The sequence below is a fragment of the Pelodiscus sinensis genome, chromosome 13, assembly GCF_049634645.1.
Source record: "Pelodiscus sinensis isolate JC-2024 chromosome 13, ASM4963464v1, whole genome shotgun sequence".
Classification (NCBI taxonomy): domain Eukaryota; kingdom Metazoa; phylum Chordata; order Testudines; family Trionychidae; genus Pelodiscus; species Pelodiscus sinensis.
The window spans coordinates 39757547-39776176 of NC_134723.1; the positions used below are offsets into that span (position 1 = coordinate 39757547).

An 18630-nucleotide genomic window follows, 5' to 3' on the forward strand; every position below is an offset into this window, starting at 1 on the left:
GCTGTCTGACACCAATGCAGAAGTGCATGCACAATTGTGTGCTGTTTACACGTGCAGTGGCAATTGTGCAATTGTCTAATAAATGGCCCATTAAGTTTCTAACTCAGGAAGTTTTTTGCTCTGCAGGGAAGAAAGTTCTTTGTAGAATGGACTTTGGCTTGATCTATTCACAAATTTGCACTGGATTAACTAAAGGTGTGACATTCATTCTAAAAAAACATTGTCTCATTGTTTCCTTAGCCGCCTCCTGTCTGTGTGTCTTCTTCAGCCACCTATTTTCTCTTTTCTGAAATTAGAAACTTTTTGAGGCAGGGATCATCTGCTTGTTTTGTCCTTGTACAGCTCCGAGCACACTAGGGCCCATAACTGGGCAACGCAAATAAATAATTATTTGGTTAAACCAGTGCACCTTTCTGGGTGGACATTGCTAAGCATAGATGAGTGTGTTAAATGAGTTAAGCCAGGGTAGAGGACAGACTTTGCCAGGCTCAAGGGGGGCCAGCTACAAAAGAGGTGGGGCCTCAAGTAGAATGGGTAGGGAAGGGGGCTAATCTTCTCCAGACAGGCCTTCATCACTGCTAGATATGCACTACTCAGGACTCTGACTGCTGCCAAGTTAGCCATAGTGGCCAGGTGCCCCTGCTCCTTTTAAATCACGAGACCCCGTGGTAGCTGCCCTTTTTGCCTCCCCATCCTCAGCAGCGTCCCTGAGTTAAGTCAACGATCAATTTGTGCTGAAGTGTTCTAAGACTCTCTTAAACTGACTGAAGTTTTCACCCTGTGGCGTGAGCGGGTTTTGTGTGCGCTCAGGGCAGAGTACAGTGATGTAATGACAAAATGGGGTTTTAGAGCTGTGTAGTTTAATCAATGCACAAAACAGTACGTAGACAGTTAAATCAGTGCACAGTTTGTGAGGAGACAAGGTCAGGGCTGCTAGGAATAGAGAGGAATTAATTAGGGAGGCATAATTAGGCTGCAGAGGCCAATTTCAAGTAAAGGGGAAGTCAGGCTAAATAGCAGGGGGAAAAAAACCTTCCCGCTATTTGATTGACTAGATCATGGAACAGTGTCAAATGGTCACACCCAGTGCACAGTGATTGAAGGCTCTGTCTAAATATGTGCCTATTGTCCCCACAAAGCTTATGTCCCTTTCTACTCCCACAGAAATCCCATTTGGAGGGCAGTGTGGTATATCGCTCGTGTGGACTGTCTGCATATGGTTGCATTTCATCCTACATGAATAATGACTAAATCACAAACTATAGAATGGAAGAAAAAAAGTCAATCGGCAAATTGCACACAAAAGAATATAAGCTCTCAGAAATGGTCCAGTTTGTACTCTGCAGATTTTTTTCTTGGAGAAGTGTATTATTATTGTCATGGTTAGTTATTGTTACTAATGTTCCAGTAGTGCCTAGGGGCCCTGACTCTGAATCAGGCCTCATTGTGCAAGGCACAGTACAAATACAAACCCCAAAGTTGGCTTCTGCGCTGAAGAGCTTACACTCCACTTAACCAAAGAGTACGTCTAGATTACAGAGATTTTCCGGGATACTCCGGTATCCTGGAAAAGCTCTGCTGCGTCCAAAGAATGCATCTGCTTTTCTGGAAAAAAATTCGGAAAGCAGACGTGTTTTTTTCAGCATCTCTGTAAACCTCATTTTACGAGGAAGAAGGGATCTTCCAAAAGAGGGTTTTTTCCCAACATTTGGCCCCATGTAGAATTTCTTTTGGAAGAAAAGCGGAAAAAGAAACGCAAATTGAGGTTCACAATTTGCGTATCTTTTCCCGACTTTTCTTCGTAGTGTAGACACAGCCAAAGTAACACATTTCAACTATCTCTTTGTACAGAATGTTAAAACGTTCTCCGTGCTTCAGTAGTAAAACCTTCTCCATTCATGCCTCCACTCAAATCCTCTTCTTTAATTTGAAAAAGGAATCCATTCAGGGAAGTTTAGCGAGCTGCCTAGCCGGAGCAAATCTGCAGAGGTCCATTAACTATGTCAGTTGAAATCAGCTAGGGATAAGGGATTCAATATTGCATATGTGGGACTGTTCTCCACTACTGCCTAACTCAGTGTAATATCCTCACTCAAGGGTGTGAAACCAACATCCCTCCACATGACATACATTGCAGTGGCCATACCGTGCTCTCTCAGCAGGAAAGTGTCTCCTGGCATAATTTCCATCTCTCATGGACTAATTATGCTGACAGGAGAACACATTCCCATTGGCATAGCATGTCTTCACCAGATGCACTACAGTGGCACAGCTGCGCCGTTATTGCTCAGGAATGTAGGCCTGTCCCTAGCAAGGTATAGTGTGTGTTTCTTGTGACTCAACTTGGAGCTAACGTCTCTTTCCTCAGTAAGTCTTGTGTGGTTTCTAAGAGCTTCGTCATCCGTGGCTGTTGGAGCTGTCTCTTGTGCAGCTGTTCAGCTGTATTGCTGGATCCTTATGCCTCTCAGCTCTCCTTAGCCAGTCCTCAAAATAGCTGGGTTAAAAATTTCCAAGACTTAAAACTCGAGCCTTAGCAGTAAATAAACACTTCACATGACTGTAGATGCCCGGTATCCAATGTATCACTATATCATTACTAGAGCAAGGCAGAGACAAATGGGGAAAGGAAAAAAGTGACCCTAGGTGACAGGCAGATACACAGGAAGAAATCCATCCCAGACATCAGCTAGTCACATTACAATTCCTGGTAAAGTTTTCAGATTAAATTGTGTCCAATATATTAATACATGGATTCTCCTATAGTTAGGCATCTGTAGCTAGGTGTAAATCCATTGCTTCCTGATTGGTTATGATTTTGCTTTAGGATGATGGTTGTTGTTACCAGCATACACCATAGGGACCATTTTTAAAATGCTGAATGGTCCCCAATTTCCAGCAACAAAATGTCAGTATCCACTAATATCCATTAAATAATAGCCTCTTAATAATCAGTCGGAAAATTACAAACCATTCACTTACTCATCTCTGACTTGTAAGAAGAGTTAGAAGAACTCCAATATTTTAAAATTATCGCATATTGAAGCAATACGTTCTAAAGTACAAGTGCTAATCAGTATTCTCTCTAAGGCTGTGTCTAAACTGCAGGCTTCCTTCGGAAGAAGCTTTTCTGGAAGAGATCTTCCAAAAAAACTTCTTCCGAAAGAGAGCGTCCACACTGCAAAAGCACATAGAAAAAGCGATCTGCTTTTTTGAAAGATAGTGTCCACACTGCCATTATCTTGCATTTAAACTGTAATTACTATAGATGGAATGGCCACCAGGCACCTGTGCTTTTTCCTCTTCTTTTGAGAGAACTCCCTCTTCCCCATCCACACATGCCTTTTTCCAAAACATCTCTTTCAGAAAAAGGCTTCTTCCTCATAGAAAGAGGATTACCAATGTCGGAAAACCCCTTTGTTCTTTTGATTTTTTTTTTCAAAAGTATGCAATTGCAATGTAGACGTAACTGGATTTTTTTTCAGAAAAACAGCAGTTTTTCCAAAAAAAACTCTGCAGTGTAGACATACCCTAAGTTGCATGGGAGCACAGCTTCATGGGTGATGATCAACCCCGCCCAATCAGTCATCTCCATGCAAGGAGCCCTGAGCCTCTGACTGGGTGGGCCTGATTAATTACGTGTGAAGCTGCACTGCCGCCCAGCTTAGAGGGAACACTGGGGCTAACACAAAGGCTTTTCCGGAAAAACTTGCCCGCTGTCTATACTGGCCGCTTGAATTTCTGGAAAAGCACTGATGATCTCATGTAAGATCGTCAGTAATTTTCCGGAAATACTATGCTGCTCCCATTCGGGCAAAAGTCTTTTTCCCAAAGACTTTTGCGCAAAAGGGCCAGTGTAGACAGCACAGTACTGTTTTCCGCAAAAAAGCCCCGATCGCGAAAATGGTGATCAGGTCTTTTTTGCAGAAAAGCGTGTCTAGATTGGCCACGGACACTTTTCCAGAAAAAGTGCTTTTTCCGGAAAAGCGTCCTGCCAATCTAGACGCGCTTTTCCGAAATTGCTTTTAATGGAAAACTTTTCCGCTAAAAGCATTTCTGGAAAATCATGCCAGTGTAGACGTAGCCAAGAGTGCAGAGGTCACATGAGCTCTATGAGGAATTAGTGCTCTGTTCCCTAATCCTTCTCTTCATAGATCAAGGGGGTAATCATTGTAACCATCGAGCCATATCCATAGTCATGCTAGCCATAGCTTTGAATGACCCTTCCATTGAAAATAAACCAGTCTATGAACTAAAGGAAAGGTGTAGATAACATGGAACTGTGTTTCCAGGACTGTGGAAACTCTGAAAGATTCCTTTGGAAAAAATCAACGTTGTGAATTGTAGTTCTGACACAGGAGAGGCAGAACCACCATTGACACTCTCCCTACACTTCCTGTCAGTGTATGTTTGCCTTAGAGGGTCACTGTGACCCTCCACACAGCCTCTGGCCCTTTACTAGAGGCCAAGGTCACAGCCTACTGAGCTATCCACATAATAAGATAGTCCATAGTTTGGGGGGAAATCCCTTTGTAGCCCTGGTCGCCTCCTCTCGGGCAAAGTCTATAGTATCATGGGGAGGTTTGGCAGGACCCCGGGCCTACCCACTACTCCAGGTTCTGGCCTAGAGACCCTTAGGCAGTGGCAACTGGCAGCGTTCCCTCTTCTCCCAGTCTTGTAGCCTTTCCCTGGGCCACTTCCCCGAATGATCCCTCCCGGTACTTTATCTAGTACCTACACAATACTTCCTGCTGCTCCACCGCCTGTCCCTAGCTCTCTGTGCACCTCCTCCCACTCAGTCCTTGGCTTCTGCCTGCCCTTCCTGAGGGGAAGCTTTTTAAACTTACACTGACAGGCCTTAATGGCCTGCAGGAGCCCTGATTAGTCTCTCAGGCAAGCTCTTAATTGGCCCCAGGTGCCTGCCTGCCTTGATTACTTGACAGCAGTGGCTGGCCAGTGCACTCAGGGACCAGAAAACTATTAGCCCATTTTCCTGTATATTTGGCCTCCACCAAGCTACTATAGCCAGCTGCCTTCGGTCTGTCACAATGCACAGTTACAATTTGTGTTTTCTGTATCCAGAAATGGACAGAACTACCATAACTACATATGCTGCTTGTATATGAATGCAGAGTCCTAGAGATACATGTATATGGCAGTGCTGCCTAGTCAGTGCTAGTTCTGCCCATTTCTGGATATGGACAACACACACTAATGCATCTTTTGGGGGACCCCCAATCATGTGCATTGTTGTTTTTGTCAAGGTTTGTCTGAGGTGCTTAAGCTAGATAAAACAAAAGGAAGGATAAGTTTCAGGGAAACTGGAGGCTTGCAAGTTAATTGGAGGTAATGAGAATTCAGTTATTCACCAGCACGTTTAAAGAGACAAGTGTTAAAGACAATGACCAAGGGATGAAAGCTGAAATGGCAATAGAAGTGAGAGAGGCATCAAGCTGAGGAGACTAAGGCCTTGTTTACATTACCAAGTTTTGTCAACAAAATTTAGGGCACCACCCAAAAGTCAGCAAAAGAAAAATCACAAAAGCATCTTCACACTCGTTCCCTCTGCTGACAGATCATGTCCATATGGGAGGCACCATCCTCCACCTTATTAGCAATGCATTGTGGGTATGTATCCCTCAGTGCAGGGTTGCAGGAAGGCAGAGCTGATCACTGCAAATTTTGGGATTCCTTCTGAATTCTCCCGCCACCTCCTCAGCTGCCTGGAACAACACCATGAGTATCTCTGTGAGCAATCCATACCGAGGAATGTCAAAGCAGCATAACAATTTCTCCCCTCTCCCCCCAGTGCCCTTCAGCAGAAATCTGTTTGCCTCTGTGTTCATAGTGCAAGGCAGAACAGGAGTAGTCCAATGTTCCCCAAATGAAGCAGCACATTCAGCTGTCAGATATTTCCTGGAGTTTTGAAAGGGGAGGGGGTGAATGCCTGCAGTATCCACACTGTCTTTTTTTTTTTTCAACAGCAAATGAAGGGAGGAAAGTCTTTCAAAGGAGGGGAAGTTTTTTTTAATCACCAAGACTGGTTGGCTAGCCTGACAAAAGTCACGTTGCTGTGTGTACAAGTAATACCAACAGACAGAATTAAACCTGGGACATTTGGAACGTTGTTCATGAGCCTCTACGGCTTGAGCAATAAAGCCAGCTAGTTCTCAGCTAAGGCTGTAGAGAAAACTTACTGTTTCTTTCTATAAGTGGTTTCAGTGCCACTACATGGGACAGCGAACCGCACCCCGTAGATGTGTGGATTACAGACACGCTCCCTGTTTGGTTGCCAAAAGGCAGCTTTTGGCAACACAACTTGGCAGTGTAGACACCAGCCTAACCCACGTTACTACTTTAATAGAAAGACCAAAAAAGGAGGAAGTTGTCAGAGCTGATTGGAATGTAGTTGTTACCTCAGAAGCTGGAAAAGTTGTTTAAGTCACTTGTTTGAACAGTGGAACAGAGAAAGAGAATCAGAGTCTTTTTACTGGAGCCAAGGTTGCTTGAGATGACTAATGGACCAGGTGCTTGCGCAAAGATGGAGTGGAGCTCTCAGCAGGTTAAGCACAGTGACAGATGGTGTTTCCTTGATAAAGCACAAGAGGAAGGAGGAACAATTGTTCATTTGACTGTACAGGAAGAAATCTTGGAGGAATCTCATAATTTTTCCATCTGTGGTTCAACAAATAAAAAAATCCATTCCTGGGGCAACTGCAAAGCTGTGGCATGGATGTTTATTAGCATGAGAAGCAAGAAACACCTTTGTTGGTTCATTGACCTATGCAAGATAGCAAACAACATTTGTCAACTATACAGAGATTTTTAAACAGACTTGCAGAAGTCTACTTCTGTTCATGGTAAGAAATATGACAAGCAATGGAATTGTAGCTTTCTAGAACTTCCTTTAAAAAGAACAGCAGTGTGGGAAATATATGCAAATTGCTTAATCCAAAGATGATGGAAATCCCCTGGAGCCATTCTGTTTTTCTTCAGTGGGCTTTGGAGCAGATTCAACCTTTACATCACAATCCTATGACGTATCGAGGAAACTCTGAGATGTTCCCACCACATGGCATTGGACCAGGAATGAAGAAAGTACAGCAATAAAATGGCTGCTTTTGAGAGAAAACAAGACTTCCCAGCTGAATGATAACCTGCTGGCAGCGTGATGATAAATTATGGTTGGTCAGGAGCACCATGAAGGAATCACTGAAGTACCTCGTAATGGAGGTAAGAGAGCAATCGACATGGTGAGAATGCATTGAAAATCACTGTGGGTTACAAAAGTAAAATTTACGGTCATAGTCAGTTTCTATTAAGAGAGAGTGTCCAAATGCCATGACTAATAATTAATATACAAGTGCCTGGCTTCTGTCTACATCACTCTGACCTGAGACTATAGTGGAGAATTAAAAAAAAAAAATACCGATCAGCGTGTATGTTTGTCATACATTAAAAATATGTGCAGGTTGGATGCAGCAGGGAATAAGGCTTGTTTTAGTTCTTGGTAAATATTAAATATGTAGATGCCAAGGTCAGTCTCACTAAACGAGATAAATAACTTGGCCTCACCAATAAACATCTGTTTTGTTGCCTGCCTGAAAGATCAGTTCTGGGGTCAATTACATGTAGTAGTTTGCTGCCTTCTTTGTAAAATAAAGTGTGTGAGGTGGCAAAAAGCTAGTAGCAGGGAGCTGTTACTGAACATGCTATAGCTGGAAACACTTAAGCCTGATAGTCTTACTGCCACTGGCAACAAGGAAAATAAAATACACTGGGGAGATGAAACAAAAATAATGAAGCAAATAAAACTAGGGTCCCATTCATCTGAATTTTCCTCAGTATTGCACGGCAATGGGCAATGATAGACAAGTCTTTTCAGAGCTGTTAATAACACTGAGGGGGAAAAAAATCTGCCAACGTCTTCCAGTTAATTCTTAGCAGATTGATTTATTTATATACCCAATTGGCCAATCAGACTGAAGAGCCCCTGTGAGGAAGAAGATACAAGTAAAGACAGTTGTGTGTGTGTTTAAGTACTGAAAACCCTCTGGATTTTTACACCAGCAGGCCCATTTGGGTCAGGTGTGGGTAGGCTAAATTGAACTGAGTATTATTCCCAGCTGAGGAGGAAAGCGTTTGATAAGTAGCACTATGCTTGTAGCAAAATGCATGCCACCTGCTTCTATGAAGAAGACATATGTGTTCGAAAGCAATAGTGAAGCCCCCTGTGAATTGTCACTTGCTCTGGAAAATAAAAACATTGCAATGAAATGATGAGCTCCTGTTATCCTTTTTGTCGATTGTTAGGTGGAAACACTGAGTGACTTGTCCCTTTTCTGGATTATTGCTGGATTATTCTGGTTTGATTTATCACTAGTAGTTGTGTTAGTAGGTAGTAAGCCTCCTGTGTGACACACATTTAATCATTAATGCTTTCTCAGTTTTAAAATACCAGTAGCTCCGCAGTCACACTTGGTTTTCCTGAAGTTTATACTGAAGAGAGTAGTTTTTTAATAAAGAAAATCTCAAGGGCTGAAAGATTTTCAGTCTACAGGCAAGGTCATGCTGGCTGAACAACCTATCTGGCCTTTACTGGGAAGGAACTGTCATCACTACGAAGTGTGAAAAGTCCAGCTATTGGAACAGCCATTTAGTACTGTGGTATAATTTGTGTATTCAGGGTGTTTGTAAAATGAATAATCCTAAATCTGAAAGAACACTATGTAGAGCACAGGTATGGAATGCCTTTAAAAGACAAGTATTTCAGTGGCAAAGTCAAGCACTCAAACTTTTGGAAACGATAGCATTAAGGTTGCCCTGGCAACCATAAATCAGCCACTTTGTGCATATGCATTATGATACAGCCTTTAATTACATGGCTACCTACTATTTTTTCTGCAGGCTCTTTGCCTCGTTGAGATCCAGGATGGAAAATTCTCACTAAGGCCTGGTCTGCACTACATAGGCAGTAAATACATCAATTCCATCTATGCTATCTAAAATTGCCATTCACACATCAGAACAAATGCTCCCATTGGATTCCCTTACTCCTTCTGAGTACTCCTTACTCCTAGTAAGAGTACCAGCATCAATAGGGGCACCTTTTGAGTTTGATCTAGCAGGACTATACCACACCTGCTAAATGGAACCCCAGAAGATCAACCACAATGGCATCCATCTTCCATGTAGTACAGATGAGCCCTAATTCAGGTAGCTAGTCAGTATTTTTTTATCCTCTTGATTCAATGAGACACATCTTACTGACTGCATACCATCCAAACCCTGCACTGAACTTGCAGTGAGCTTTTCTATGGTGTCATCTCTGCAACACCAGAGTGCTCGACTCCCCAAGAAATGAAAATGTATTATTCCCAGTTTAGAGAGGGAAAATGGGGAGGGGAAAAATTAAGGCAAACATTTGCACAATGGCCACTAATATTTGGTGCTGGACACCCATCTTGACTGCTAGGGCCTGATTTGCAGAGTATCTGAACATTTTGGAAGAGTTTATGCATTTAAAGCATTGCATAGCACAAATTGCATATCTTATTTTGAGTTTCAGGTGCTGTGTAGAAGCACCCTAAAGGAATTGGAATTGCTCTATGGAGTTAGGACAATTTACACCTAAAAGTATTTCTGTTTAAACATCACATGCAAAATTGTGGAATTGCTCAATGGTACATACATAGGGCACCAGAACTGATGTATTAGTTGTAACATGGTACAATCACTAAACACAGCTGTTTGATTTGTTCCTGATCATGGGGCTGTGATGACTCTGCCTGGCCTCTCCTTGAATATAGTCAGAATACTGCGATGGTTCACCTCAATTCCTCTAGATGGCACTAGCCACTGAGCGTAAGGGTAATCGTCCTTTGGTTAAAGTGGTGTCACACTTGGGGGTCATGTTGTAGAGGTAAAAGGATTAACTCCGTGTTTTCTAATGATGCCCTTGGTTTTCATGAAGATACAGACAAATAGGTGCTGTCTTCAGATAAGGTTCTCAAGGATGTGAATCCCAAGGAGGGAGAAGTCTCAGAGGGGTAAACCTGTTAGCCTGCAAAAACAATGAGGAGTCCTGAGGTACTTTAAAGACTAACAGGTTTATTTGGGCATAAGCTTCTGTGGGGAAAACATTTTGTAAGATGCGTGGAGCGGAAATTATTGAGGCAATTATATATTGTCAGGGTGGATGTGCCTCACTCGCTTGGTCTAAGAATTACGTTAAATGGAACAAACTGTATGTGATGAGGAGAGTCGTGAGTGGAGTTTGTCTAATGATTGAGCCAAATCAGCTGGGAGGAAGAATTTAATGAGAGAAAATGTGAATGATAATTGGGAATCATTTAAGAACACCTAACAAGATGCCCAAAGAGCTATAATCCTACCACTGAGGAAGAAGACTGTGAAGAAGGGAAATTGATAGTAATGAATATCAATCCAAAGGTTGGAGTTGTAGAAAATTAATAAGGGAAGCAAAGGGGCACGAAGAGAAGTCTATGGCCAGCAGCATTAAGGACACTAAAAAGGAGGGTTTTAAAAAATATAATAGAATTAAATGAATCCTGATAATGGCGTTGGTCCATTACTAGGTGGAAATGGCAGCATTATCAGTAATAATGCAGAAAAGGCAGAAGGATTCCTATAATATTTCTCTCCTGTCTTTGCAGAAAAACAGATGATCAAGTCTCATCATATCATGATGGGTACATTTTCCATTACACTAATGTCTCTGGAGGATGTTAAACAAAATCTACTAAAGTCTGACATTTTTGAATCAGCAAGTCCAAATAACTTGAATTGCAGAGTTTTGAAAGAGTTATCTCAGGAGCTTGCTGAAACACTAATGTTGATTTCGGTAAGTCCAGGAACATTGGAAAAGTTACAGAAGATTGGAAGAAAGCCAGTGTTGTGACAGGTAATTATAAACCTGTCAGCCTGAAATCAATCCCGGGTGCAGGAAATAGCAGTAAGGTGCATCATAACAATGGATAATGTGGAGTCCTGTAGTACCTTAAAGACTAACAAGTTGATTTGGGTGTAAGCTTTTGTGGGTAAAACCTACTTCATCAGATGCAGATACTGACTAAAACAATTACCTCTCTGAGGGTACGTCTACACAGCAGGGCTAACATCAAATTAAGCTACAGAACTTCAGCTACGTCAATTGCGTAGCTTAAGTCAAAATAGCTTATTCGGTTTTTGGTGCTGTCTACACTGCAGGAAGTCAAAGGAAGGACACACTTCCTTCAACTTCCCTTACTCCTTGTGAAATGAGGGTTACTATGAGTTGGAGTAAGAAGTCCTCCAGATAGATATTATTCCAAAATAAAGGCTTGTAGTCTAGACACACACTGGCTATGTCTAGACTGGCACGATTTTCCACAAATGCTTTTAATGGAAAAGTTTTTCCGTTAAAAGCATTTGCGGAAAAGAGCGTCTAGATTGGCATGGATGCTTTTCTGCAAAAGCACTTTTTTCGCAATCGGGGCTTTTTTGCGCAAAACAATACCACGTTGTCTACTCTGGCCCTCTTGCATTTGCTTAAGAGGGCTTTTGCCCGAACGGGAGCAGCATAGTATTTCCACAAGAACACTGACAATCTTACATGAGATCGTCAGTGTTTTTGCGGAAATTCAAGCGGCCAGTGTAGATAGCTGGCACGTTTTTCTGCAAAAGCACCTGCTTTTGCGGAAAAACTTGCCAGTCTAGACGCAGCCACTATGTTATTTTGGAATAACATCCATTATTCTGAAATAATGCTGGTGTATAGATGTGCCCTGAGACATGACATAAAGGAGTAAGGGGCCACATTATGTCGTCTTAGTCTTTCATACTCGTGTGCACCATGAACCCTCAGTTCTACCACTGAGAGATATTAATTTTCTTCTATCATCATCTGAATAATTTATGTCTTCAATAGCAGTCACCAATGCTTCATAGGCGTTAATCCCAAATCCATTGAAATTGATGGAATGGCTCCCACTGACTTTAATGGGATTTCAAGTTGAACAATCCAGATTTAAAAGAAAAAACATGTAAATGAGAAATGGTATAAATTATTGCCTAGATTCTTCTAAAATGTCATGAGTAGACAGGTGCAGTGGCATGGTGAGAGGAGCAGGGGGGCAATTGCCCCTGGGGGCCACGCTGGAGGGGGGCACCAATTTAGTCCCTCTACGCTCCTCCTGTCATCCCTCGGTTCACCTGCTCCTCCTCCACTGGCTGGTGCCAGCTGGAGCCTCCTCCCCGCATCTCCACCCCCAGCCCAACCCTCCTCCATCTCAGGTTAGTGTGTGTGGGGGCCCGGCCCCAAACTGGAAGGGGCGGGGAAAGACGTGGTACAAGCTCCCCCTGCCCTTCCCACAGGGTGGGGCTCAGCTGTGCGCCAGGTTCAGGGCACCACTGCACAGCAGTGGTGGGCGGGGTGCAAATTTTGCCTTTGTCCCTGGGCACATAACACCCTTGCTATGCCTCTGGGCAGGTGGTATAGTTGAAAGTTTTAAAACAAACATAAGCAGTTTTTTCCATTGACCAGTTATTGATATATATATATATCACAAGGAACGCAGTACGTAAGTAGTGGAGTTGGAAAGTTCAATTCAACCACAAATAATTAAATGGGCAATCTCCTCTCTATTATTCCTGGAGGCATAAGGTCTAGACAAAGTCACATAGAAGAGCAGGCGTTAACATCAGAGCAATCTGACACAAACCTGGAGCTATTTCCCTGTTGGCTCACATGATGAATTGTTCATTTACAAATGAACACCTTGAGCCAAAATAGCAGCATGGAGTTTGCCTGCATCCTGCTGTTCTGAAGAAAGATTATAATGACAATATCTATTGATATTGTGTGGAAGTCTGGTGTGATTTGTCATTAAATGATTTAATTTGTTAGTAGTTAATATTCACAGACCATAGTCTTTTAAATTAAATCTCATTTCTCAATGTTCATATTCTATTAACCTTTATGTTTGTTAGCATAGGCGGGAATTCAGAAAGCCATGTATTGTGTCACTTCTCTAGCCAATTTCAGGGAAGGGGGAAGTAAAGTAAAGACTTCTTGTACAGTTCAGTAATGGGATTGTCACACTGAGGAAAGTGTATATTTTAAAATTAGGAAGATCTTAACACCTTCACTTTTCATACTTCATTGTCTGAGGTTGGTTAATGCTTAAAGTATAGGATCTATATTTTGATGTTAGATAAAAGTCCTGTGAAGGTGTCAGTGCGTAACCACTAGGATGTGTCCAATGGTGCTAGGAGTAATAATAATTTTGTTTCTCAATATGGACCTAAGTATGTGTACTTACTGCATTGCGGGAGTATATGTCTCATTTTACTTTTTGTAGTTTTATTTCTGGCATGGATGAGCACAGTGCATGTATTTAAAACATAATTACAGGGCATTGCATACATGACTGTAACATCTCATGATTCTGAAAACACAGTGAGCTAAATAAGATCATTTTAAAGTTTCTGAAAAAATATATTAAAGTCTATAACAGGGCTACTCAACTTCGGAAGCTCTGGGTCCACAGTGATACTCACAGCGCACGCCGAGGGTCGCAGCTTAAGTGTGGTTCCATATACATACAAATATATGCAAATAGCTTCTTTCACACTGACAGGCATGAATACAAAGATTAAGGCAAGACTACACAACACGCAGGCCCCATTTGAGTCAGTTCTGCTGATATTACTAAAATGCATTTTACCCGATTTCCACTCTCATGACAGCACTTTCAAAGAGCAATGACAGTCCAGGAATTTAACAACTAACAGTATGTCTACACACAATTTTTGTTTCAGGAGAAGGATGCAAATAGCGTTGCACATTTGCATACTTCCTCCGGGATTTTTTCCGGGAGATGTTCTTCCGGTATTTACCCGCATCTACATGCGGCCGAATTTTGAAATAAATCCCTGTTCTGAAAGACCCTTGTAAACCTCATTGTAGGAGGAATAAGGGATCTTTCGAAATAGGGGTTTATTTCGAAATTCGGCCGTGTATAGATATGGGTAAATACCGGAAAAGCATCTTCCGAAAAAAAACCAGAGGAAGTATGCAAATGTGTGGTGCTATTTGCATCCTTCTCCTGAAATAAAAATTGTGTTTAGACACACCCTAAAATGCATATCAACAGAACACCATTATATTGACTACTTTTTTGTTTTGGCTCTCAACTGCAGGCTGCGTGTTTTGCCCCGTGTAAACCCAAACTGCACCACGGGCCACAAACAAACAGGCCGCATGAGGCCTATGGGCCACCTGTTGAGTAGCCTGGTCTATAAGATGAATAAAGATTTGATTATATCCAATAGTGCAGGTAAACTGGTTCACAGATTTCCACACAGTCAAGATTTTTTTACCATTACAATGCAGATCATTTATTAAAGAGGCTACATAGGTATTTTTAGTAACTTTACACCTTCTTAGCAAATGACAAGGGAATTCTGAGCAGCCTGTTTTACCATCAACCTACAATCAAGAGGTGGCAAATTCTGTGCGCTATAAATTGATATTCTCAAACAAGTGTGGGAAAAGCTTTTTGCAATATACATAAATTAGGTCAGGAATGCCAATGACAGTATTTTAGCAGTGTTTCTATTTCTGTGCAGGATTTCAAGTGGTTTGAACATAAAAATCCCTTCAGAAACCAACACGCGGAGGCCATTTTTATGCAAATTAAGCACGGGATATTTAAATCCCTGCTTCATTTGCAATGTCGACCTGCCTAATCTGCATCCCTCTGCCGACAGAGGGATGCAGTCTTGACATACCCCTAGAGTGTCCATGCTACATGAAGTACCCATTGTTTTGTGTTTTATGTCATTAGAATGTGGAATGTAGAGGGCCATCCAGCCAATGTCTTTATTCATGCCCCATGAATTCATACCTTCTCTATCAGCTTCATGTAGCATGGATACTCTGACTGATTATTTCTTTTCCCTTTTTTTCCTTCTGTGTTCCCTGCCTCTCCATCCCTATTTATTTAGAAACTGGACCTTTAGTAACTATTCACCTAAAGAAGCAGGTTGTGCCCACGAAAGTTCATGATACCATCTACATGTTTTGTTAGTCTTTAAGGTGCTGCTAGACTATTAATTGTTTTTTAGGTTTTTCCAGTTAGTTGATAACTCAGCTATCTCCTCTGAAGCTTTTTATTTCAATGAACGTTGGGTATAGGTGGGTTGGTGAGGCCCTGCATGATTAAGCTTGAAGACGTGAACATGCCTGCTGACTCCCCCCACTCTGTCCCCATGCACTCTGCTTTCAGGTCAGGCTCATTTAGATGCCTGCCACTGGCACCAAAAAAAAAAGGTGATGATCGCCAGAGATGTGTGAAATAGATGTAAACACTTTCACAGTTTTACCAGGCAGGCATATGTATTGATAATCCTTGTTTTAGAAAATCTTACCCAGTGTCCAAATTTGAACCCATATTCATCAGGAAATATCCCCTTGAGGGGGTAAAAGGGAAATTTCAGAGTATATAAATCTTGCCACATGTTCATTTAGAAGCAGATCACTTTTTTTGGCAGGGTAACCAAGGACTCAAAGTCTGTATTTCAAATTCCCATGACACTAGTGCAGTTTTTGAAAATGTAGAGATTTACTGGACAATTGAACAATAGAAAGTGGTTGGAAATTGGGATTCTCAGTTTTCTCCTTGGAAACTGTCCTACAGTAGATTGATGCATTTCTGTAACAATTGTGGATGCAGTTATAACAATATAAATCTTACTTTATAATTTAGAAATGTGCATCTGTCTGTCTGTCCGTACATCTGTGAGTCCATTTGTTCAAGAACTCCTCCTAAACAGTAAAAGCTAGGACCACCACATTTGATATGCCACTTGCTCTTAACATAACTTAAAGCAAGATAAGGGTTTGATTGTGCCAGGACAACAGGATGTGCCTGGAATTTGATTTTCTCATAAAATGGAAAGGGAGGGGTCTAGCAGGAGGGAGTTTTACTATAGAATGACAACTGGGGGGCAGCTAGTGGCCAGAGATGGGTACCAGGACCGCTATGACCCCATTAGGACAGCCAAGGGAAGAGGTGGAGATAGGGACATCTATCTACTATATATTTGAGAGGGTTTGTCTCTTTGGGTGTGTCTACACTGGCACCCTTTTCCGTAAAAGGGATGCTAATGAGACACTTCGGAATTGCAAATTCCGCGGGGGATTTAAATATCCCCCACGGCATTTGCATGAACATGGCTGCCGCTTTTTTCCGGCTCGGGGCTTTGCTGGAGAAAAGCATCAGTCTAGACGGGATCTTGCGGAAAATAAGCCCTTTTCCAGAAGATCCCTTATTGAAAGTAGGAATAAGGGATCTTCCGGAAAAGGGCTTATTTTCCGCAAGATCCCGTCTAGACTGGCGCTTTTCTCCGGCAAAGCCCCGAGCCGGAAAAAAGCGGAAGCCATGTTCATGCAAATGCCGCGAGGGATATTTAAATCCCCCGCGGAATTTGCAATTCCGAAGTGTCTCATTAGCATCCCTTTTACGGAAAAGGGTGCCAGTGTAGATACAGCCTTTGTGTGTTTCTTTGTCTGTGTGTCTGTCTGTCTCCCAGGCGGGGAACACGCACCCCTCCCCCATGTCTGCCCAATGCAGCTGCAGCAGCCACAGAGAGGCGCGTCTCATGTGGACCCAAGCTGCCGTGGTGGGAGAGGGCTGTGGTTGTCCCCTTCTCCCTGGGTTAGCCTGCATCCTGAACCCTCATCCCCAGCTCTACCCCAGAACAATGATTTTATAGGAAGGAAAACAAACCTTATTTGAGTTAAGGACCCAAGCAACACCAGGTAAATCTTCTAGTGTGTTTATATTTGCAAAGCTTATTTACACAAGGCACCTTTATGCCTGTGTAATTTGCATCCATAGCAGGAACTATACGGATTAAAAAAAATCACAAGCCTAACTGAATAGTGATATCAGAACAAATTTTCTGTGTAGACTAGGCCTAAGCACCTTAAGAACATAAAACCTATTGTGTTCATCTAGCACAGAACGCTCACACACATTGGTTATTTATCGCAAGATATTTCCATTCTCCACTGAGGGGGCATAGGTATTGGCACAGAGCTTGCAAAGAGAAAGAGATGACAATTACACAATGAGGCATTGAGTGTAGTGTGAGGCTCACAGCTGAATCTAGGCGGCAAATTGTTTTCCCCAATTTTTGAGATTGTGAAAATTTTTCTTTTTCCACATCAGGATGAAACAAGACCTTTCCAAGTTTTAACAGACACACACACACACACACACATGCAGATAGGCTACTCACCTTAGATAGGAGCCTAATTTAGAACCATTCTTCCACAGCCCAAGTACAGTAGCCACAGAATTATCCCAGTCCCTTTGTCTTGTTCTCTTGGGCTACGTCTAGACTGCAAGCCTCTTTCGAAAGAGGCTTTTTCGAAAGATACTTTCGAAAAAGCCTCTTTTGAAAAAGAGCATCTAGACTGTAAGCAGTACTTTCGAAAAAGCAAGCCGCTTTTTTGAAAGAGAGCACCCAGGAAGTCTGGATGCTCTCTTTCAAAAAAGCCCTGTTTGCATTCAAGAATGCCTTTTTTCGAAAGAGCACTTTCGAAAAAAAGGCGTTCTTCCTCGTGAAATGAGGAGTACCGCTGTCGAAAGAAAAGCTGCGTTCTTTCGATTTAGTTTGTAGTCTAGACACAGGTGAAGTTTTTTCGAAAAAAGGCTACTTTTTTCGAAAAAAACCCTGCAGTCTAGACTCAGCCTTGGTTTTCACTTGAAATTCCATCCGGGAGCTGACATACGTTTCCTGACTAAAGCATCATTGAAAGTGATACATTTCTATGAAAAGTTTAGGTTGTGATTAATTGACATTTTCAGACTCTCCTCCTCCCCCCTAAAAATAAAATCTGCTAAAAAATTCCCAATTTGTTCTACTCAAAACATTATTTTGGCTTTCTGGGAATGCTTCCTCGAAATTAAGATGTCTTGAAGCCAGAGTCGGTGCCTTCTGGACTATGTCACATGCCATCTTTCTATGTGTTATAAAAACAGGTTTAAGTCTAAGTAATGTCCTGGATCTGTGTTTCCCAATTTTATTTGGCCATGGAACCCTTTAAAAAAAACTGCCCAGGAAACTGGTTAACCAAAAAAAAAAAAAAGTTAAACTGTCAAGATAAAAGAAAAAGCTGGCCCACCCCTGAGACTGCAGTGTCTAGCGGCCCCTTGAAAATGGCAGAGCACTATTTGGGAAACACTGTTCTGGATAAATATGCCTACACACAGAGATAATGTAACATTACATGCACTGAAAAAATAACACGGAACTAAATAAAATAATTCTAGAATCCCTTAACGCTTGGGGGGTTTTAGGACGCCGGCAGCATAATCTAGATACAAAGAATGAGTGGTCCTGTCACCAGGCTGACATTGCTCTGAACACATTACTGAAAGCTCAGTGTACATGTGCACGGGTCAGTAGTCTCCTTTGAATGCTCCCATTTGCCTCTGGGAATGATATGCAGCTCTTGAGTAATAAGATGCACAAATGTTTTCTGCTTCCAGCCGTCTTTGGGATGCCAGTAGAACAGTTTGCTCCTTGCTGGCCTCTGGGAAAAACGACATTGGATATCCA

The 18630-nt window shown here is 42.1% G+C and overlaps 1 long non-coding RNA gene across 1 annotated transcript in view; it reads left to right on the forward strand.

The window, feature by feature from the left end:
* The window catches only part of LOC112543813 (uncharacterized), a 44712-nt gene that overhangs the window by 13919 nt on the left and 12163 nt on the right, over positions 1–18630 (forward strand). The window contains exon 2 of the long non-coding RNA XR_003087055.2: positions 5982–7230. This is a non-coding gene — a long non-coding RNA (uncharacterized LOC112543813). The remainder of the gene's footprint in view (positions 1–5981; positions 7231–18630) is intronic.